The sequence below is a fragment of the Tympanuchus pallidicinctus genome, unplaced genomic scaffold (genome assembly GCF_026119805.1).
Source record: "Tympanuchus pallidicinctus isolate F22 unplaced genomic scaffold, pur_lepc_1.0 scaffold1, whole genome shotgun sequence".
NCBI lineage: Eukaryota > Metazoa > Chordata > Aves > Galliformes > Phasianidae > Tympanuchus > Tympanuchus pallidicinctus.
Genome location: NW_026294618.1, coordinates 81,583,559 through 81,607,783, shown reverse-complemented (window position 1 = coordinate 81,607,783; position 24,225 = coordinate 81,583,559). Strand labels below are relative to the sequence as shown.

The following is a 24,225-nucleotide window of genomic DNA, read 5'->3' as shown; positions in this document are numbered from 1 at the left end:
ACTTTACAGCCTGCTTTATTGTAGTGTATATAGTGGGTCAATCAGACAATAAACAAAGAAAAAAGTCAATTGTAGCTGTCAGGCATATTGGATAAGAGTTACATTTAAGCTTGGACAAAGTTTTAGAGATATAACACTTTTTTTAGGAATTTGTTAAGCTAAGTTCCTTGGGAGGGTGAGTTGATCTTAACTGAGATCAGCTGAGTTGCATCAATAGCAGCCAATGAGAAAAGAAGTCACTAGAATATACTGAGCCTTCAATTCAGCTGTGTATCTAAGCAGTGGAGTTGAGAGCACACTGTTGTGGATGGTGTCATGGTTCAGTAGAATGCCTGTAAGTAATGCATCAGCAAATAATTTTTCTACTCTAGGCAGTTGGATGGTCAGAAATGGTTCAGTGCTGTTTGTTTTTGTCTTGACTTCTACAGTTTTGTAGAAACACCTGAGGATTTTTGGAAGAAGGGGTGTAATTGGTATTGTATTTCCTAATCTAGGTACTGTATTTAGGTGGAGAAGCATTGCAGACTCCTGCCAAAAGGCAAAAATTTCTAGTGTACACCCTGGAAACTTGTATAAGATATAAACTAATCAATTTATTAACAGGATGAGACGAGTAGTGTTTGCAGCTGATTGCATGATACTTGTAAGCTGTAAAATGTAAATTACAAGTTCTCAAGGATACAAGATTTGAGGCATTTCAACTGAAATTGAGCTCAGTTTGCTTTAAGTCCCTAAGGGAGGGAAGAGTATGGTGTGCAGTGGGCTTTCAGCCTTAAAATAATAGTTTTCATTATAAGCATTTTGTTGGATGTCATGGCCAGGTAGGTAAGCAAGACTTCACTTATGCTACTGAACGCCTGTCTTTATGCTCGGAGCATGGGAGAAATTCACTCAAAAGAGCTGTCACTTAGACCACCAGCACAGTGTGAAGAATGGTCATCTGAAGGAGACCAGGCTTTATTAGCCCCAGGGCTCCTGGGGTGACTTATGTGCATGTTAACAAAATAATTGCTGGAAACTGAACTGGAATAATTTCAGGGTTTATGAACCGGCAGAATACAGAAGGCATTTCTTTTCAGGTCACTTCACATTAAAACACTCTTTTAAAATACTTTCTATGGCTTTAGGTTTGTTTTGTAAAGATGAATGCAGGGAGGAGGACAGCTGTTAGCTAATCTGTCTATCCCCTTAGTAGCCAAGCAAGCAGTTTTTCCTAGATGTTTTACCAGAACACACTAGACAATTATTCCTGAGATTGCTCCTTTGCAGGTTGGCCCTTTCTGTAAGTTAAGAGTGAATAAAGTGTTAATGGCTTTGAGGAAGAAGGAGTAGAAAAACCTGTTTTCAACTAGGCAATTTGAGCTACTTTAATTACTCAATTGCTCTGTCCCGTGTCAAAAATCTACACCTGGATTTAAGTAAACATCTTCATCAGGCTACTAAGGTTTTGCAGCTGAGGGAGTCAGAAGACAGCCTTATTCTCTAGTTGTTTAGTATGGGAAGACCTATCTACAAGCCCCTTAACTAGTTGTTCATGGCTCTTGGAATTAGGAAGTGTCATTTCAATGAAATGCCTTTTGAATGATGACAAGAGGTCTCCAGTTGTTCCTCACTCCTCCAAACTTAGAGACTTTGCAGAACATGATTGTAATCAGTTTCAGCTGCATCTTGTTCCTCCATCCAGAAGGATGTTTGCTTTCTTCCCTTAACCAATTTTTCTTCAGAATTTTTGGTTGGCAGTTTTTCCTCCCCTACAGTATCAAAGTAGAGCTGCAACTGGAAGAAAGCAGCTTAGTATGCTGTATGTTTGAAATTAGGTGCTATCTGCTTCCTGTTTAGAGGCTGAACAGGCGTTATTCTTGCAGCAAGGCAAAGTAATTGAAAAGGGTATCCTTTCTGGGCTAATACGTATCAGAAGAAATTCCAGTTTACAGTAGCACAGGTAATTGCAACTTGAAGAGATTTAGGCTTAGAGCTTCTGGCTGCGATAGCAACTGCAGGTTACTTTCAGAAACTGGCATGGCAGGAAGAGAGCTGAGAGAGAAGAGTTCAAGTATGAATCTACTCTGTAATATATGTGAAACCAGTGTGTTATCACCCCAAATTTCGCTGCTCCTTTATACTTGCTGTGCTCTGGTGACTTCAATTTCAAAAATTGAGAAAGATATCCCAGAATATAAATCACCTGGGACAGAAGACTATTAGGAGCACAGTAAGATTTATCCTTGTTGAGAACAGTTCTGCCGTGTAGAAGGGTCTATGGAGGAGATGCTTTGCTGTTATTTCCATATCCTTAATTCATACTAGTGTTAAATGATAGAGGCTACAATCTCTTAGAGATATGGGATTGAAAAGTCTATTATTGTTTGGATTCTTGAAGATAATGTTTCTCTTAAGGAGCTTCTAATTCTCATTCATCAGGAAAGTAAATCTTTTGCTAATCTATATCATCACTTGCCTGCCATCATTACAGTTGGTCTTCAATTTACTCAGCTTTCACCCTCCTTTCTTGTGTTTCCAGGTTCCTTGGTAAGCTGAATGGGGTATACTATTAAAGTTAGGATAGGCACATTGATTCTGCCCTCCATCCCAGTTACTTAAGTGCAAGCTGGTTCTGAGCCTTTCAGTGACAAAGCAGTCTGAAAATGTGTCTGTCTGCAAACTTTCTAACTATCCATAGGAGATCTCTTTTGTAATGAAAGGCCTGAAGGAAGCCTGGAGAAGAACTTGCAAGTGAGATCAAATATTAAAATTGCATATGTAGCTGCTCGCTTTAGAACCTGCACTACAGCAAGGAAAAAAGGGGAGGAAGAGTACATAGGGAACAACCCAGCTTCTGTGCTCTTATTTTGTTTGTTACTTGGCATTACCAATGTAGCCCAAGTTTAATAGGCATTTTATTAGTACGCTTAGACCAAACCATCAGTAAGCTAAGTGAAGCAAGGAGCTGTGACACTGTAAAATTCTGCGAGCGAAATAAACAGTCTAAACCACACAGTGCTGCCTATTCCCAGGGATGGCTGGGTATCAAAGTTTTTGTTGAAAAGACTTCCCTGTTTTCACGTTAAGCTTATCACACTGCTTTGTGTTCTTAATATGTTCTTTGGAGTTCTAATCATTGTTGCTTTGCAAGAACTCATCAGGAACTGTGTCCTGCATGACTTTGGCTTCTGCTGTGATATCCAGCCTCTGATCTGCACACTCCTTACTCTGTATGACTTGAAGTTGGCATCTCTCATTACTGACTTCTGCTTGGTGACTGTTGCAGGCAGGGTATCTTCTAACGTATACACTGCATGTTATTAGCCATTACCAAAGCCTAACTCCTCCTCTTTCTATATAATATTTATAATGTAATCCCTCTTTCAATAGAATTCTATTGAACCGATTAAGAGATTGTACTCTGCCCATAAATCTTCCACTTCTCAGCTTGCATTTGATAAATTGGGCTTGGTCATTACTGGAGAGGCAGCTGACTGTCAATTACAGATTCCTATCCTAAGGGCAGCATCTAGAGTGTGGAATTGAAGGTGGCCAAACCCATAATATACATAAAATTTTGGATTCTCCAGCCCTTGTACCAAGTTCCTACAATGCTGCCAGCTTAACAGTAAGTAGCAGTGTCTCGTTCGGTCATTCTGCAGACAAAATGTTCTACTGTGGACCTCAAATGTATCTTTCTCTTGCTGCTTTGTGAGCATCTCAGCCTGGCTGACAGAAGACCAGTGGACATATTTACTGTTACATACATGTACAACAAATAAAGCATGTTCTGATAGTCCTGTAAGAGATTAATCTGATCTGTACATCATTCTCCTTTTTGACATTAGTGTACATGACCCCAGGCATTGCAGACAACTTCACAACTTTGATCCATAGTAGAAGAGAAGAAATACTGGAGGTGGCATGAAAGCTTGTGTTTTTTTTTTTTTTTTTTTTTTTTTTTTTTGTGGCCTTCTAGACTTTTTTCAAATAAAAAAAAAAAAGAGGTGAAAAGGCGAGTTGAGAAGGGCATTATTTCAATTGAGAAGTATTTTATGGAAGACAAAGTTCAAGTTATTGTTCATCTTATTTAAGATGAGGGTTGCTATCTGTAGCTGTGTTTCAGTCAAGAGTTGTAAAAATTTGGACAGCATATAAAATTACTTTTAGATGCAATTAAAGGTAAAAACTATCTGTTAGTTAGCCTATGATAGTGTATGATAGTGTATTTTGACTAGGTTTTGCGGCTTAACTTTTTTCCAGTTTTTTGAATAGCACTTTCTACTCCTTACTCTGTACTGTAACGTAAAAAGGCATAGGTAAAGCCTGCATTATTAATTTTATTTCCTTTATCCTACTCCTTTCAGCGTAGGGCAAGGATTGATAGTCAATTCCGTGCACTACTTTTCAAATCATTTTTCACCATTCTTAAAGTATATATTAGTGTTCTTTCTGGTGATTTGATTCTGCTTCTCCAACTCTGCAAACCTATCAGTGAGTCATCCTCTGAAGAGGTAATGTGGAGGTTTGCAGGATTTCTGGTTTGTCGCCCAAATTCATCCCTTACATAAGTCTTAAATTGTCAGTGGAGTGCATCTCACAAAGGATTATCCTAACTAGTTAACAAGGCACTGCAGCTCTAACACTTTCATCGCTAGACTTCTGTTAATCCCTGATGGTAGTTACTAATGAAGTCAGAAATACAAGAGCTGAGTGATACTTCTCAATCCTGGATACGTGGAGTTCCGTGCAAGAGATGGTCAGTATTTTTCAGAATGCAGGAGGGCCATGAAAACTTATGTTCTGAACTCCTATGATAAACTGAGAAACAGAACTGTGCCTTGAGGTGGAAGCAACATTGTTCTTCTGAGATAAAGCAAATCTTATCCAAAGAGGAACGCTGCTTATTGACAGAGCTTTGTGCTGAAAGCTTTGGAGGAATCTGTACACGCAGCTCTGGGTAGGCTTGCCATGTTTGTATCTGCTGCAGTGACTAATGTCTGTTGTCACGTATTCCCAAAAGAAGCAACATCTCAGACAGTGAACTCTGGAAAAAGAGCCAGGAAGCCTTTGGCGTTCTTGTTCAAACAGTTTGGCGCTTACTGTGACTGTAACACCTCTCTCATTTCTGCCCAGCCTGGAAATGGAAAAATGAGGCCAGGATGGCTGACAGTTTCCAGGCATGTTCTTCTTTGTCCACGTGTAGTGTCACTACTGAGATTTGTGACTGCTTTTTAATGTGTCTGACATTATGGTCAGTTGAGATAACTGTCAACTGGATCTATTCAAGACAGAATTACTGATCCATTTAATCATATAGATATTTCAAACTGCAAAGGTGATTTAGGACAACTGATGTTTTTTCTTTTCAGTTCACTTAGCTTGCTGTTGTAAATTGTCAGGTAGATCTCTGTGCTTATCTTAAAATAGGCTTGTGTTTAATTTTTCTTTGACTGTCAAGTTTTCCCCACACTTGCATGGCTATATTTGTATCAGTGTCTTCTACTTAGAGCAAATGGCCTGCCCCATCTCATGTTCCACATAAAACCAGGGATTATGTGCAAGGTGGATTAGTCCACAGGGAGGAAAATGGACTTGTAAGTGCAGGACTCTTTGCTTCCCTTAGTGATACTTTGACTTCCTAAACCTTTGGAACCTACTTATCATATCCACTTTCTTACCTTAACATCTTGCTATTCCAGGATGTCTTTTTAAGTTAAATGTGAAGATAGAACATAATCTCATCTTCATTTTAGAGACAAAGTGACCTAAACTGTTGTTTTCTGATGCTTGTGTGAATGTGAGCGCATCTGCACTTAAATCTGATAGATTGGATGCAAAGTGAATTATATTTGTTGGGGGAGGAGGAGTGGAACAAACAGTGAAATCATGGTTGATGCCTTGTTGTTCTATTACTCTGTAAAAATGAGAGTGGTGGGAATCAATTGGATATCATTTCAAACAAATTAATCTCAGCTTGTTTGCAAGGTTCTTATTAATTTCATCTGAAAGAAAATTCTCTTTTACTTCCCCAGAGGAGTTATTTCAAAATATTTATATAGTATTAAAACATTTACAGTGTTCTACTTGCTGACATACCTCTTACTTTAGAGAATAGAGATGAGGCAAATACAAAGATGATGAACCATAACTGATGGAAAGGAAGGAAAGAATCGAAGCAGAAGGATTAAGGAGGAGTGAGGGGAGCACTGGGCTATGAGCAAATATGGGCTGAATCCAGAGAAAAGTTATGTAGTACCATAGGAGGAGAAAACTGAATTATTTGTATGCCCCAACACCTTTTTTTTGAGGGGGGGGGAGAAGTGGTTATTAATGAGGAAGATAAACAAAGCAGTGTAAATGGAGAAGATGGACAAATGTCTAATCGACCTAGTGTGTATGTATATATACATTATATACATACATACATAAATATATATATATATATATATTTTTTTTTTTTCATCAAAGGCATTCCTAAATGTGACTGCAGAAGTGTGAGATGTTTGCTGGGAAGCAAAGGCAGTTAAATTAATGTAGCAGTAATATTGTGTTTAGAGACAATAGATGCTCAGTTATCTTCTTGCATACACTCACCTAAATCATCTGAAATCAGAACTGCATGTTATGGTTTAAAAAAAAATGCACGAAAGGGAAATCAAAGTGCCAGATGTCTGCACTGCTTAGAAATTGCTTCCAGCCTGTGGGGGTAACGAATCTGATTTCTGCTGTATGCAGATGCAGAGTTCAGGGAGAGGAGCTCCTTTGTAACTAGTATACTGTTGCACTTAAACCAAAATTACTTTTGGAGTTTTAAGTCTGAGCGGAAGTAAATCAAATAAGGTTATAGCTCATAGAAAGGATTTGCTATATGTTGCATTACTTTGATTCTCTGAACTATAACATTATTTTGGTACAGCTTGCATGGAAATCTACAGACTATAATGTAGGTTTTCTGTTATCATGTGGAGAATTCACAATTAAACCCTGAATATCTGCATGCCTCTGTTTAAAAAGTACCTGAGCATCAGATATTACTACCTTATGTACCGTGAAGATGTTTGACTATAGCATTAAAAGCAGGTTGTGAGAACTGTATAGATTTGTAACACAGGCCTGTGTGAACAGCATTTAAAAAGTTAGTTGTGTGTATGCAGTTGGCTGCCTGCCATTTGCCAATTGAATTTTTTGGGGTTGAATTCCTTCAACATGGTAGTTGTTTCTTTTTCTTTGTGTCAAATATCTTCTGCTCTTTGCACTTCCCTGGCACTGAGTCCGGAGAAATTAACAAAGCCTAGGGAACAAGAATGTTTGAAATCTATGTGGTATTACAGGTAAAGCCTTAATTTGTTTTCCCTGGAGAGGCAATCAGGGCGTGTACATCAGAATCTGTAAAAAGTTAGCTAAAGTCTTAGATGTTTGCTCACTTTATGATAGATAGGTGACTCCAAGGACTACTTTTTCATGTCTTAGGGCTGTCTGAAAATGTTCAGAGACTTCTCTGGATTTTTTTTTTTTATTATTTTTTGCTGGAATACAGAGATATTACTTGGAGTGAAAACAAAACATTTAAATTGCTGAAGTGAATGTGATTTGTTTGGACTGATTCTGGGGAAAATTTAAATAGGCTATGTATATATAGCTTCAGCCAACTAATCTAATAGTGTATGGTAACAGCTGAGTCATGGCCTGAACAACTGATTGAACACCTGGGGAAAGGACCCGGTCAGCCCTGAGAGCACAGGTGAAGGCAATTCAGCTGTTACCAGAAGGGGTGGAGCCTGGCTGCACCTCTCTTAGACCTCATTTGAGGGCTGACTGCCACTGCGCAAGGATCTCAGGAGATTGTTCCTTCATGGAGTTTTCCTCGTGAGCCTAGATCTTCAGAGATGGGTGAGTATCTTTGCTTTTCCTTTGTAATGTGATTTCATTTGTGCTAGTTCCTTTGCTATTGCGTTCCTCTATTGCCCTTCCACTTCCTGTACTTGGTGATCTTAACATCTAGTAATCAAATGAGTGACAGAATTCTAGGTATTAACATTGTGGTCTTTCCCCCTCACCTTACTTACAGTAAGGATGTTCTTGTTGCATTGGCTTTCCCTGACCATGGCCATGATATACTGTTAAGATTATTGCTTAGGCCAGTAATTTAACTCTCTGTACTTTTCTGGAAATCATTATATCTCAGGTCACTGTAAGAAGATGCTAGCAACTGTTAGCAACCTATAACAATGTATATGTAGAATTAATGTATGAGCAATGCAATGTAGAATTAATTGTGCTAGTGGTCCCGGGTGAGATGATGATTTGGTAGTAGTGTTTGAGATCAGGGTTACTTGGCAGCTTAAAAATGCTCATGAACAAAACTTTTCATTATTCTGGCTGAGATATGACAGCATAATATGAATGGCCACTCCTGTATATTATACATGTATACAACTTATACATGTACGTATGTACTTATTTTCCTGCTCCCCTTCTTTCCTGCCTGAGAAGATGCAGTATTATGGGGGTATCTGCTTTTGTCCATTGCCCTCAAAAGCTCCTTTGCTTACTGTCCTGGGGTTCTTACATATGTGGGACCAAACAACTCAAAACGTACTTCTACGCTTGTGAAATGCAAGCCTTGTATGATAGTTGTTTTTGTGCATAGCACAGTTTGAAGGTGGGAAGAACTCATGTTTTCCTAGAGAAGATAGGTAATGGTACCCAACTCAGTTCATTGCACTTATCCTAAAGCAAAGATAGACATTACTTGGTGTAATTCCTGAAAGCAATTACAATCTTTTGTGAGACAAAAGTACTACTTCTGGTCACTTCCACATCTTTCTTGTTCCCCTGCTGAGTCATGTTAAGCAAGGTATAAAATGGAATTCATAATTTGATCTAACTGCATCCCTTCATCTAAAGGGTTGCAACAGAAGGCCTCTGTACAGGGATTCAAGAAGAGCTGAGGAGGGAGTGAATTTTATAGAAGGAATATCTGCCTCATTAGAGATGATTAATGTGAAGGAAGAGCTCATTTATCTGCAGAGTATGGTGCTGAAGATGCTGTAGGCAGAAGGGGAAAATATTTGGCTAGAACAAAATTCTTCCCTGCAGAAGGAAGAAGGGAGAGAAACATCATAAGTAGTGAAGAATGAAGGAAGATCAGGGAAGCCATGTTATCAGAGGAACAAACGTCATTACAGGCTGTTAAAGCCTTGTAACTCCTTAATTCTATCTGTGTCTGAATAAATATGGACCATCTGCCCACTGGCATAGACATCCAATGGAGCACCCACCACTTTCCAAGTGTTTCCTTGCCCTCATTTTCATCTACTCAGTTTGCCAATGAGCCTGCAGCAGACACTGCTAGCTGGCAGTAATAGACAGTCCCTTTGCTTTTGGATACTGATGAAGGGCTGACAGTCTTTTCTGTGTATCGGAGTTCATCTGATGCCTCTGGTACTTAGAAACCAAAGCATTTGGCAGGTGTGATTGAAAAAGGATTGTCTATCCTGGAAGTTCTGCAATTGTTATTTCTAACAAATATTCTTAAGAATGCCTTCGCTAATGCTTTTCACTTATCTCAAGGTATAGCAGCACAGTAATTATTTCTGGGAAGGCTCATAACTAGTTCTCTGAATGCTCAGCAATGAATCATAATAGGGAAACTGAAGAGCTATCTACAGGACGCTTTATTTCTGGCACCCATCTTTACAGTACTTTGCTGTTGAATTTGGTCTTTATTTAGTTCTTTAAATCAGTGCTTGCTGGTGAAGGTGAACTGAAGACATTAGCTTGATCAGAAGCTTGTTAGTATCTTTTCTATATGGTAACTGAAGTGATTTAGGAAAATGAATTGGAAAAATCCAGGGAATGATCAAAGGAAAAAATAACTATGTTAGTGCAACCAAAAGGTCTTTGAGTGGTATTTAACTAAAATGAGTCGAATGACAATGTCTTGGGCACCTGTAAACATCACTTTCTTTTTGAAAAGTTTTCACACAAGTATTATTTTGATGAAGCACTGAGTAGACAGGTTTCCAGAGGCAATTCATCTTCAAGTGAATTCTGACAGATTCAGCTTAAGGGCACTGCTTCTAACCTGATGAGGCCACTCCAAGAATGAATCTGATTTTTTATTTATTTTTTTTTAGGTTATTTTTAGGGAAAAAATCAGGACCATTATGTGGGAGAAATTTATGCTACTGTTGCTATGCAAGTCTCTATTGCTGGTATCTGCAATATGTCATTGTATCTTATCTGGAATATTTAATTTTTAATGTATAAAGAAAACTAAAAATTAAGGGGAGTTTTTCAGGTTGAGAGACATGGTTATGTGCTTCTCTTTGTAGTAATATATTTTTAAAAGAAGCACTTCAGAAACCTGAAAATGTATAGGAACATCCTTCAAATAACTGAAAACCAAATGTTCTGCTGGGAAATTATAAGAAATGCTCTGTGAACTTAGGTCTTAGATGCCTGTTTTGACCTGCTGAGAATCTCAATAACATTGCAGTAAACATAAAGGAATCCCACAGCTGTTACTGGATTTGCAGAACATAGGGGGTGAGTTGAAGAAAGTTGAGGCTGGTGGATTAAATTCTGCTGGAGCAGCTCAGAGGCAGCTGCGGAGCCAGAGCCTTTCATGCTTCTGTAAGCTTGTGTCTGAATAGGTCAGGTAAATGTGAAGCTTAGATGCACTCTTCTGCTATCCTGAGAGTGATGGATAATAGGAACATCATAGTATAGCTGCAACTTTCAGTTTAAAGATGGCTAATTTGTGACAGTGAGGGTTAGCTTGTGTTATTTTGATTGCTGGACAATATAGAGGTCTCAAAGCTGGGGCTTGAAGTACTCCCAGCCTCCAAAGTACTTCTGCAGAGTTCTGGGACTGACTATTTAGTATGCTGGGACAGAAAAACATCTGTACGTGGTAAGGAATCGTATGGCAAGGGGTGCTGAATATAATGCAGAGAGGGTAAAATGAAGAACTGGGCTTTGTCTGATCTTGGCTGCATTATGCTTAGTCTCAGGCAGCTGCTTCTGTAAGGACATGAGCTTTCATGAGCATCTGTCACCACTAACTAAATCCAATACTTAATTCTAGAGAGGATATTGGTTCCAGGTGGGTGATGGGGAGCATTGTTGAATTCAGCACATCTCATCCAGCATCTGAGCCTGTCTCCTACTGTACATTTTGTCCTTATCTCTGGAACTGACTATTGCTGAGCTGTTCTTTTCTACACACGAGACTGACAGCTATTTTTTTCCCTTTGCACATATGCTGCTGCTTGATCTCTCTTGCTGTACTGTCTTTTGTGTAGATTATCAAGAGGGATGGAGGGGACAGGTGGACAGTTACTAGTAATGCAGAGGAAGCAGATGTGTTGACTGTAAAAACAACATAAGACAAAAAAATTCTGCATTCACACTTCAGAGAGAGGCTTTTTTTTTTTTCTTAGTGATTGTTTAGCAAACAGCCCCAGAACCAATGCAGGTGGTGTAACTCAAGAACCCGCTGGCTTTGAGGATTGTACTGAAGCTAAAATACAAAGGAATTGTAAGCTGTGTGTGTCTCCCAGCAGTTCAGAGAAGGCTCTAGCTGCAAGCTGGGGTCTGGCCCTGCATGACCCTCAGGGGGTGTCTGTGGTTGTAGACATTTTCTCTTTCAGTGGGATTTGGCAGCCAGTTTACCTTTGGCCAGGGAGCACTGGCTAGAAGGGCCCTGCTGCCATTTCACTTGTAGTTGCTAATTGCCAGTGGACTGTCTGCTCAGTTGCTGGCAGCTGTGTGCAGGCTTCCTGGGCACATTTAGCTGCCAAATGGTTTCCATGTCTGTGTAAACTGTTTCCCATGGGCATATACCAAAATAAAGGAAAATAATGTCGAGGTGTAAGCAAGTGAGGACAGACCCTGTTCAAATATTGCCCTCATACTGCAACACTTAATGGAGTTCCTTCTAAAATGCCAAGACTTGTGTTGGCTCAGGTGCTTCAGTAGACCTTCCCTGGCATTGTGAATTTTCTGGAAGTTGCCAGAAACTATGGAGATGTGAGGTAATCTTGTATTTCCTATACTCTCCTCACGTTTCAAAAGTCAACTGAAGGTTGAAAGCAACAGATTTGATACTCTGTATAAAGAAACAAGGAAAGGCAACTACATGGTTCCTTCAGAAAACAGCTGTTAGAGTATTTGTTCTATGCATAGTTTCTTCCTTTTGAATCCAAGTTGAACCTTGGCATTGAGTCCCCCAGCCTGACTTCATGCTGCTGAAAAGACTTTCCTTTCTCTTCTTCCATCTCTTGCTATTCTTTTTCTCCTGTGAAATGGGAGTGGACCAGGTATTTGCCCAGATTTTTCTATTTTTATTGGATTATAGCTTTTTTTTTCCCTGAGAAATTGCTTACTCAGTACTACTGATCCTCTTCTAGTTAGGGAATGTCTTGTTTGGATGACATGGGCAACACACAGTACTCCAGGGAAAGCCATGCTGTTCTAAATTCTGTATCTAAGAGAGACTTAATAGCCTATACAAGATAAACAAGAGTTCAAAGTTGGATGTGACCCAGAAAACAGTCTAACTACCTTATGCTTCAAGGAAACTTGGATTCATATCAGAAGCCTTTTGACTTGTATTTGGAGTGTGGTCAGCAATTACTTCCATGACTGCTGAGCCCAAGCAAAAATTTAGCGGAAGGTTATATGTGGCTGCTTCAATCTAGTTTATAAAATTGTCCATTCCTGTGCTAGCCAAAAACTAAGGAATTGAAAAGGTAGCATAAAGCCACCTCTAGCTCCTTAAATCCTACGTGGAAAAGAACTTGTTACACTAGACGAAGCATCCATTTGCTGTTCTTTTGTGAACTTACCCCCTTGCACTGCCTATATTTCCTGTGTTTTGCCAGTCCACTTGATTTGTAAACAGAGCTAGAGATTAAGGTCTGTTGAAAAATAAATTCTTAGTATCTGTGTCCTTGTTCCTGTGAAGGAATGTTCTGTTCCTGAACTCTTGTGTTACCAAGTAAGTGAAGTTTTCAAGAAAACGTAGTGTTTAGATCTGAACATGTTTTTCTTTCTTCATGAAAAAATGTAGAAGAAACTCCCAACTGACTTGATAAACACTGAAAATTGAATACAGTAAAGGAAGTATCAGAGACTGGAGAGAAATGCAGGATGTCAGAGATAGAAGCTTGAACATGTTACTACTGAAAAAACACTTTTATTCCTTGCTAGATTTTTCTCTTAAACCCCAGCAAACAAAGATGAGAGGAAGTGGTGAGCTGTCTCTACTGGGCCCTAGTAATAAAGAGCATTGCTTTTTCTGCTCTGATACTGAAATACTGACAAGAATTTGCTTTTGCCAGTTTTTTGTCCTCTGAAAAACATGTTCCCCACTGCTTTCTATGTTTTGAGTAGTAGTAATTGAGCTGTTGGTAGAGATACTTACCAAGTGAAAGAGGAGCTGTGGCTACTTACAGGATGCCCATATTCTTACCCTATTGTTGTCCCTTTTCATATAAATAAGGGGTCAGTATTAGACTTAAAACTGAAAGACTAGCTTATCACATAGCATTGCTTGCTACAATTTTCACAAGAAAACGTGGAAGGGAAGGGCAAGCAAAGTCTGCTAGTAGCTGAAACTGGAATTTTGTGTTGCCAGAGAACACTTAAGATCTTAGACACAGAAATGTACATAGAGTTAATACCATTTTGTTGTTCAGGGAAAGCATGGAGTCATCATTCCTAGAAGAGAAAAAGCCTGGATACCAAAATAGTGTAAGAAAGAAAACTCTAAAAACTAAAATGTGTTAAAGGTCTACATTTGCAATGTTTCCATAAAAACTTCATACTGTAGCTAGTAGTACTATGTCCATGTCTGGAGCCCACAGTACAAGAAGGACAGTAGAGGGTCCAGAGGAGAGCCATGAAGATCATCAGGGGACTGGAGCACCTCCCCTATGAAGACAGGCTGAGGGAGCTGGGCTTGTTCAACCTGGAGAAAAGAAAGCGGCGGGGTACCTCATTGCAGTCTTTCAGTACCTAAAGGGAGCCTACAAAAAGGAAGGGAATCAACGCTTTGAAAGGGTTGATAACTTCAGGACAAGGGGAAATGGTTTCAAGTTGAGGGAGGAGAGATTTAGGTTGGATGTCAGGGGGAAAATTCTTTACAGAGTGCTGAGCTGCTGGAACAGGCTGCCCAGAGAGGTGGATGCCCAGTCCCTGGAGGTGTTCAAGGCCGGATTGGATGGGGCTCTGGGCAGCCTGGTCTAGCATTGAATGTGGAGGTTGTTGGCCCTGCATGTGGCAGGGGGTTTGGAGCTTCATGATCCTTGAGGTCCCTTCCAACCCTGGCCATTCTGTAACAAGGGGTTGTTCCATTTGTCTGCTAGCTCAGAAGTACTTTAATTCCATTTGGGTTGCACGAGCTTTGGGCAAGGCCAAAATTTCTACAGCTTAAGGGATCAATATTTTTCCTAATTATTTTTGAGAAGTGAAATTATTTGTTCAGGAGAAGATAATACACCAGTAAATTCCAAATAAAAGAGTGCCTTGGCAGGTATGCTAGGAATAGATCAAAGAATTAGCGGCAGAAGAAACAGTCCTTTCCTCCTCTGCAAAAAAAACCCTCAGATTTAAGGATAAATTAACAGAGTTTATCACCTTTAGTATTTCTCTATTTATGCTGCTGGACTCTCCTTCAACCTACTGCTTGGTACAGATCCATTTTGCATTCCAGGGAACCCCCCCATAGCCAGCTTCTTATATGAAGTTGTCCACAGGATTCAAGTTCTTAATAGCAGTCTCCTGAGGGCTTTTTATGAGTACACATAATCCAGTCTCAGAGGACCAAATTCCCTCTCCAGTTCTTGTCCCAAGTAAACAGTTGAACTGGTTTCTTTTGCTTTCCTTGCTTCCAGGTAGCTGGTGGTTAGCCTCAGGTTTTTTTGTTTGTTTTTTTGTTTTTTTTTTTTGTTTGTTTGTTTTTCAAGGGAAATGCTACTTCCATGGTTGTATTTTCCAATGGAAACTGAGATTGTCTATGTAGCACTGAAAAGCTTGCAGTGGTGATTCAAGGGACTATGGCTTTTTTCAGTAAGACTTTAGCAGTCTCTGGTAGCTCCAGGCTAAAGTTAGGGTCCAGAACAGAAAGCAGTGGTGAAGGGCAAGGTTTGGGTATTAAATATTGTTTTCTTTTTACCCCCTACCTGCTAATACTGTATTTCTTCAGGCTGATAGCTTTCTCTTACTAATGAATCTTTGTGTAGATCAGAACCTTTTGGATTAGCGGCACTTACTGTTGTCTAAATTTGCAGCAGAATCTTTGCCTCTGGAGACTTGTTGTCTCATTTTACTTCCTTGAGATAAGGTTGTGAAGGTTTTTGAAACTGCACAATGTTGTGGTGTAAAATGCCCCATAGTCAAGAGCAGAACCTGATAATCCTACTTCCCAGTCTCATACAATCTTCACACTAAGACCCTGAAATGTAATCCTAAGGGCATCTTGAGAAGTTAGTCTTCCATTTTATATAACAGAACCTCCACCTTACCAGACTTGCAGTGTAATCCTTAATATGTATGAAATGCTTTCCTTTAAGCATAAATGTTGTGGGTCACAAACACAAACTGATTTCAATATGGGAAAGAATGTTCGCAATCTTTGGAACTGATGACCATAAGAAATTGAGATAAATGACTAGCAGCTTTAAATCAGGTGTAGGGCTTTGTCATTTAGTACATTTATTTGTTGTTGCCCTATGGAGCTCAACTTGTTGAACTATTCATTTAATACTGTATTCACAGCAGGTGGATTAATATTTTCCGTTAGTCAAAGTTCCTAACATGCCATTGATTCTATTTCAATATATTGACAGATAACCTACATGTAGATGTTTACTTATGAAAGCATGTGGATTAATATTTTTTGGATTCCTGTTTATGTATTTTACTTAGTTATTTGTTAGCTCGGTTGCCTGTGTGATTAACAGATACTGACAAGGAAAAATAGACTGTGAATTGCAGATAGGAACTTGCAAATGAACCAAGAGATGAGATTGTGAATTCATGAGGAAATGGAAGAAACAAACTTTTTCATGTGGGAATATTTTACAGTTGTGTGGCATTTATAAAGGTACTAACTTTGTATTTTCTGTGTATTCAGCCTTACTATGACTGATGTTAACTATGTCAGTTATTTAAAGAATTGTCTCTCTATTCTCATGCTTGAAGCCTGGTGTTACTTGTTTAAACTGAAGTCTGTATCTCAGCCTTAAGATATTTGTTTATTGTCTTGCATGGTATGTGTTGCATTATATTTCTTAAGGATGGAGGACTTAAGATGATGTGGTGAGAGGATAATTGGCTTTTTAGCTGTATTGCTTGCTTGAGGGGGGTTAGTTTATATCTATTCTGGGAATGTTGAGGCATGTCAAATAAATACAGTTTTGGAGAAATTGCTTTTCCTGGTGTGATAGATTTTCAGTCTGTAAACAGTTCTCTGTTCTTCAGAGCTGAGCCCTTTATGCCAACCCCATATTCCCATAGAAATTAATATTTAAACTATCTTTTTATTCTTCACTTAGTACTAATGAGATAGACTTGACTGTCAGATGTGTGAATGAATTTGTTTGTTCTGAGTCAAGTTGCTTAAACTAGCTGTGAATGCTGTCAAGCCGGATCCTTTAACAATAGTATATAATTTTTGTCATGTGTTTTGTCAGTTGCAAGAGACACATCAATCTAAAAGGACAGAACCGTAGGATTTGGAAAGGACCTGGGAATCATATAGTCCAACCCCCCTATCAAAGCCTGTTCCCTTCAGTAGGTTGCACAGAAGTGTCCAGGCAGTTCTTGAATATCTCCAGTGAAGGAAACTCCACAACCTCTTTGGGCAGCCTGTTCCAGTGCTCTGTCACCCTTGCAGTAAAGTAGTTCTCCCTCGTATTTGTGTGGATCTTCCCATGTTGCAGATTGCATGTTACCCTTTTGTACTCTTCCTGTCCAGGCTGTCCCCAGCCATGACATACTGCAGGAAGTTGGAATGGAATGTTCTTCAGACTTATTAGTTGTAAAGTATAGATGTTGACTTAGTCCTGGCAGCACAATCACACTCCTTTTTCTGAAGAATGGAACTATCTGCTAGAAGCAGTCATAACAGCACGCTTTAATCTTTTCTAATCTGGTTTACTAGTCTTATACTGGAGTGCTTTTATTCTACACAGCAAATATCCATCAGAGCATTCATGGAACTTTTCCTATCAATAGTGTGTTGCCTCACAAAATCATGCTTTGCCATATGATATGCTTCAGAACTGCAACTATTACAGGTTGTAGCAACTCATCATGTACCTCTTTTCTGCCATCTTAAGTACTGAACCAGAGAGAAGGAAGGAAGCATGAAGAGCTTACTAGCCTACAGTCTTTTCTAGGAATTCTGAGTTACAAAGCTGAAGTGAGCACCTTATGAGAGGAGATGGCTTTTGTTAACTTTAATACTATAAAATATGCATATTATAGGTCAGATTTGGTATATGCTCACTCACAAAATGAGTGTGACTGAATTGCCTTCTATGTGGAGTTTCAATAGACTTCCTGCTAAGCTGTGAAATAGTGAGATGGAGCCAAGCAATAGCATAGGGCTTATCCTTTGCAAACTAGTAGTTATTTATCTTGATAGCTCTGTTAAAATATTCTTAGTCAATTTTTAATTCAGTCCAGCCTTTTGCAGTTTGCAATGTTATTTAAGCTGATTAAGTGAAGCTACTGGAGGCCTTGTGAGGAGCAGGAAGGGTCTGGGAGCCTGGAGGGGTTTTGTACCACTAATGACAGCACCTGGCAGCTGATGGTCCACCAGCCAGAACTAATCCCTCTGCAGGCAAGGAGACAGCAAGACTTTATCAGGCACTCTGTCAGCAAATCAGACAACATGCGGGGAGGGATGTGACAGGACACCCTAACAGGTAGGAAGGTGAGGACAGATGTGTGCAGCTGCATACTATTAGCAAACTCTCTCCCAGAGTTACCAGCACTGGAGTGAGGCGGCAGCCAGTGAACTTCCTTCCCTTCCTCCCTGCAGGGGATTGTGATGATTATTAGGAAACCTAGGTGATGGGGGAAGCTGAAGGGTTTGACTCTACGCTGGTTGACACTATGCTGGCAAATATATAGGATGATTAATGCTGTTAAAGAAAGGAACCAGGGCTGAAGAGTGCTGGAGGCAGACGAAGAACTGTGACCTCTTGTCAAAGTATGTAGAACTAGTAAACTCTCCTGCTGAAAAGGAGTTGGGAAAACACTAGGCTGAAAGTCCTGTAAAGTCCATTTACCTGATAGGTAATGGGCTTATGCGTGCAGGTAGGATTAATGGGCTTTAACAAAAACGTGTATCTCAAAAGATTTCTTGAAATCAGGTAGAGTGAAAAAGGCATGCTGGCTAAGGGAGTAGCTTTGTGGAAAGAGGTCTGATCAGTTGCAGACCTCGAGCCAAGCATGAGATGGTTATGCCATGGCATTGTGGAAAAAACAAGTATAAAAGATAAGCAGTTAATAATCTGAATAACGTGAGAAATGTAGTGGTCAGTACGAGTAGAACTTCTCCAAAGAATATAGTGTGTTTCAGAGATGCGTAGGGAGAGAGCATGTTAAGTCCTGATGTTGTAAGTTAAATTCTCTCATCTCTCTTTTGTTCTGCAGTTACTTTCAATTGGGCTGAAGGATGCTGCATTGCCTTTATTCAGCATCTTCTTGATACACACAAGTGTACACTGACACTTTGTATTTTTATCTTGATGAATAGGAAGGGAGAGCTACAAAAGTAATGCATATTTCACAAGTTAGCAAAAAGATTGGATCAAAATGAAGCTAAATATGGTGGCTTTGTTACAGATCCAAGAATTATTTCCTTGATGTCTTAGTTTCAGCTTGGATGGGATTTTTTCCTTCAGGGTGTCTGGCATGATGTTATGCTTGGGCTCTAAGAGAAACAATGTGGATAACATGCCCATGTTTCTAGTTGCTGCACAGCAATGTGGTATAGAGCCAAGGCTAGTCTCAGCAAATGGCCCAAGTTGCTAGAAGAGAATAGAATTAGGACAACTGACTTGGACTAGGCAAAGGGTTATTCCACACCTTGACATCATGCAGAAGGAGTTTTGAAGGGATTGGGAGTTCATAGCTCTCTTTAGCTGCTTGGGGGCTAATTGGGCATTGTTCAGGGGATGCTGAGCGATTGCATGTGTATAACTCGTTCTGTACATTCACGTACTTATTTGTCATAATTATCCTTTTCTCTATTTTAGTAAACAGTTTCATCTCAACCCGTGAATTCTACTACTACTTTTTTTCCTGTTTGTCTACTGTGAAGGTGAGGGAGGCTGAACTATCAAATTTCTAGATATCAAAATAGAATACAAAATTTCTATATTGTTAGAGCTGTGAGCACACAGCTCTTAAGTTCCCATTTCCTTCTGTCAGCAGGAAAACTCTGGGAAACACTTTGGCATGAGGTTGCCTCAGAGCCCTTACCATCCCTGCCTGAAGCAAGGAGTGTGGAATTGAATTTGTCCATGCTGAAATAATCACATCCATTGGCATTCATTGATGCGTGCTGAAAGTTTATGGTGACCAAACAGTGGGTATGAGCATAGTGAGGTGGTGGGTTGTGTTTTTTGGCAGTGGTGGCAGTAATTTGAAAGAGAAGTTTGGGATGCAGACTTGTTCGTAGCTAGTGAAAATGTATAGCTAATGGTGATAGCTATTTTAAAAAATAGGTTTGTAGCTGAGAATTTGCTGTACCAAATAGTGTTATTGTGCCGTTTGTATCAGTTTTAGTTTCCATGAAAAGGAATAGGAAAATTTACTTTTTGGAACAGACAAGATACTATTATGTTAGAACTATTGCAACATTATGCAATAGAAACGACTATACAATAAATAGAATGTGTGGGCAAACCATTCATTTTTTCAGAAAACTGAAGAGGTTTCTGAGTCTTTATGCGAGAGATATAGATCAGGATACTTTCATTGAATATCACCTCTATAAAAGAGGTGCATGAAGTGTATTGGGCTTACCTAACAAGGCTTAAGAGAGAGGAGTAAGAAATGTAAGAGAAACAGCACTGCAAGCACTGAAGTCAATGCAGGAGGAGCTTCTGGCTTGAAAAGAATCTTTGCAGCCCAGAAGAGGCTCACGGTTGAGAAGGCTGTGTGCTCCTATATCCCATAGGCATTGTATGCAGCAGGTTTCCATGTGCAGCCCATGGAGGAACCTGCAGCACAGTGGTGGATGGGGCTTGAAAGAGGTTGTAGCCCTTGGAGAGTCCCTGAAGGAGCAGGCTGATCTCAAAGAGTAGGCCGTGTGGTATGGACCCAAGTTGGATCAATTTAAGATCTGTGTTCATGCACACAGGATCTGTTAAGGATGAGCAGTAATTAGTGATCCACCTACTCTCAGCTCAATTCTTGAGCTATTTTTCATTGTATCTTCTTCTCCCTCCCTCTTTTGAGGAGCGAGAGAGATGTGGTAGAGTTTAGCTCACACCAGGGTGAAACCGCCACATCAAGGCCTTACGTAATTTCTTTTTTCATTCACAGAAATTTGGCACAATATTTTAAAAGTGTGAAGGGAAATAGGGTACCAAATCTCATTCACGTTCTGTGGAAAATGGTGGCCTACTCATCATACATACCTTTGAAATGTATGGAAGCCTCAATTTACTGGAGCTCAGAGATGTGACTTCTGAAGCAAAGTGCTGTGAGAAGTTGTCCCCAACTAAATTTCCAGTTTTCATTTTCAGTCTTTTCAGTTTTTTCCAAATCTCTTTTCTTGCCAGTATGAGCAAGCAAGTGCTATTGGCTTTGAGTCTCAAACAAGCTTCCCACCTGTTACCTTCTTTTAAATAGAAAGTTCAGATAATACATAGAGCCAATGACAGAGTTCAAAATCACAGTGAAGTGCTTGCTATTGCTGCTATGAACGAATAAAAAGCATAAATATGTCTGGTATTGGACAGACTTGAAGCCCATTAAGCTCAGGGTTGTGATTATCTCCAAAGAGAGAAAAAGTGCTTTACTCTAAGATAATTTAATGGCAGTAAATGAAGGCTAAGGTCAGTGTAAAATTATAGCAGAAAAGAGCTATGGATATATCTGCTTAACATTATTTGCTGTTCAGGCCTCTTCATTTATACCCTATTCAGGGTCATGATAACTGAGCTACTAGTAGGCATATATAGTTCATCATTTAAATTTGTTTATCTGAGCGTGGGACAAGTAAAAAAATCATATCCTTTTTTTAAAAGTGCTGTTGGGCTGATCTAGATAGATGTTTATTTGCCTTATGTACAGGTTGTAACTGCTATTCTAGCAGTGCTTGTGTGGATGAATATGATATATTGGAAAGGAAGTTGCTATATATCTTGTATATGGAGGCCATGTCTTATCACTGTATATTTGAGTACCTGGAATGAGTTGAAGATGTGGGTGATCTGGTTGGGTATGTGTTCTGTGAACTAAATGATGGTCAAGTTTTTCAATTGAGAGAAGCTTCCGGTGCTTTCTATTGAAATGCCTGCTGGGACCAGAGCTGCTCAACAAATCCATAAGCTGTCTCCAAAAAAACTAGGGAGTAATATCACAGCATCTGCTGATGTAAAAGACTTCATCAGATATTTTTTTAATAAAAAAAAATGGATGAAAAGAGCTGCAATAAATATAGACTGATATGAATGAGTGAGGAATCATCAGGCTGAGTTTAGTGTTAATATTTGAAAATGAAAAATGTGCATGGGTAGATTGAGGATGAAGGTAAGTCTGTATAACTAAAAATTAAGAAATATTAACTTTCTCAGATATTTATACAAAACATCATAATAATCAAGATGTTGAAAAAGCATCTAGGAAGTTGGGAGTAATTGGGAAGAAAACAGAACCAAACAGAATACACTGTCATTCTGTGCTGTAGGTTTGTGGCATTCTCACATTTGATACTGCATGGTGTTATTCAGGTTGTAAAAGGATGCTCTAAGTTACAAAATATGACTGAGATATACATTTACAGAATCAGAAACAACAGGGAAAATATGAAAAATAACTGGTCCATTTTCACAATTGACTAAGTGGGGAAAAACTGAGAAAATAGCAAGGTAGCAAGTTTAAAACAAGTTTTCAGCGCTCTTCTGTTAACACAGACCCTGAATGTTTTTGTATTTCAAGAAATTGAATCAAATCTTTCAGTACAGGGATTATACTCAGGACAGGTCTGAATTTCTTTTGCCCAGAATTTGTGCTTTTAATTAAGACTCAGACTTTTCCTTTGGACTAGACACTCCATAATGAGTGGTTTTTTAATAGTTGGAGAATACCATAGGACAAAGAAATAGTGAGGGAGTGCTACGTGGCTGATGATGATGATGCATGCTGTGAATTGTTAGGGAGGCACTCCATGTAACCCAGAAGAAAGTTTCATGTCATTTATTTTGCTCTTTTTTTCTCTCTTTTGTTATAATGTGTTAATAGAACAATCTTTTGAAGAATAGTCTTCTGTGTTCTTTGTCTCTTCTGTTATTTTCCTTTCCAATGTGAAAAGCACTTCCATACTGTCAGGGAGCTAACCCTATCTGGATGTTCTTCAGTTTTTCAACAGACTCTGTCTGAGGTGCAGTAGACTTACATTCCCTGTCAGGTCTGCATTTATCCAAGTCTTTTCTATGCCTTCATTAGAAAAAAAAGCTGCAGCTCATTTCCTTATTTACATAGTGGCCTGTTTCAGTACCTTTTTTGTAACTCTCAGATGGGAAGGCAATCAGTCTCATTTCTTCCCTTGACTTTGCATCTGAGGCCAAAGGGAAAATCTATTCAGGCAGAACAGCAATCAGCAGAACAATGACTGAGTTTTTAAAAGCATGCTCCAAACTCTGAAGAGTTCAGTGTTGTTCTATATTTCATTAGTACTTTTCATCAAAATGAGCTCAAATTTTGCTTTGGTTTGAAAGGAGTGGTGTAAATTTACACCTGTTGAAATTCTGTACCTATGTTTTCATTTCCACTGACACTCCTCTGTGCGCTTAACTTGTTGGAAGGTATGAGCAGGCAGTATGGAAGAGATGTGCACTACAGCTGTTTAAGAAATAGCTCCTGTAGGTAATTAAGACACCACACTTCTTTTATGTCATAAATATTGGCTTTTAGCTGCAATGGATTTCTCTGAAGAAAGACTTCAACCTGCAGCACAAAACTGATTAATGTGTTGTAGTTCACATGCAATATTATCTGGCACCTCCATTGTAAGTATATTTATAGACCCCATAACTGCAGTTCTATTTTTCTTTTGTTCCTTGTGTCTTTGCACATGCACAGGAGGCCCAAAGAATAATTAAAAAAAAAAAGCCTCCCTGATAACGAAAGGTCATGTAAGACTGCAGTATAATCTTGTACAACAGGAAAATTTCTCAGGTCATGAAGCATTACTGGCATATTGCAGATCAAAAGTTGATTCAACTCTTAATAGGCTTTCATATTTTTATGTGGTTACTTTTGTACATCTGTAACATCCAGTAATGCTGTAATGAAGAGCACCCATGATTTTCCAGGTGAACGTGGAAAGGCTTTTACTGGTCTGGGCAATTGGATGCTTGTTGTGAACTGGTCCCACATCCAAGCAACTGAGTTTTGTCCAGGAGCTGTAAAAAGTAGAACCAGAACACTGTTACGAATGATAGGTGCACAGCAGGAGACTCAAACTCTATGGAAGTAGCAAATTTGAGTGAGGTCCAGAATGGTCTCTGTGTGAATTTCACCTCAGTCCTCCTGTTCTCCTACACTGCTCTAGGAGTGAGGTACTTTAGTCCATTTGAAATCTGCATTTGAAATCTTGAACCTCCCCTATGTGGAAAGTCTGGAGAATTCGATTTTGGTGATCAAGGGGATAAGAACAGCTGAATCTTGCTGAAGAACTGTTCCTGAAGTGGCACTTCTACAGTCAAGTAAAATTACTTTTAGGTGTTGTTAAGGATTGGATTAAAACCAACTGAAACTTACTGTATGTTCCTGTAAATCAGTAGGCTTGCTCATGAAACTGAAATTTTGTAGTTGCTATTCTGTATGTAACTAATAAAAGCAGATTTAAATTATAGTATATAAGCTTAAGTAGCTGTAAATAAATACTGATTCATTCCAATATTGAATTTAATATGTGCAAGTGGAGACATGATGGAAACAAGCAGTGGATTACTGTTTGTTATCACCTGTGTGTTATTTGCC

The 24,225-nt window shown here is 39.2% G+C and overlaps 1 protein-coding gene across 1 annotated transcript in view; it reads left to right on the top strand.

The window, feature by feature from the left end:
* Positions 1-290: 290 nt before the first annotated feature.
* Positions 291-24,225, top strand: part of LRFN2 (leucine rich repeat and fibronectin type III domain containing 2) — a 202,782-nt gene continuing 178,847 nt past the window's right edge. The window contains exon 1 of the mRNA XM_052683234.1: positions 291-334. The gene's annotated coding sequence lies outside the window, so the exon portion shown is untranslated. The remainder of the gene's footprint in view (positions 335-24,225) is intronic.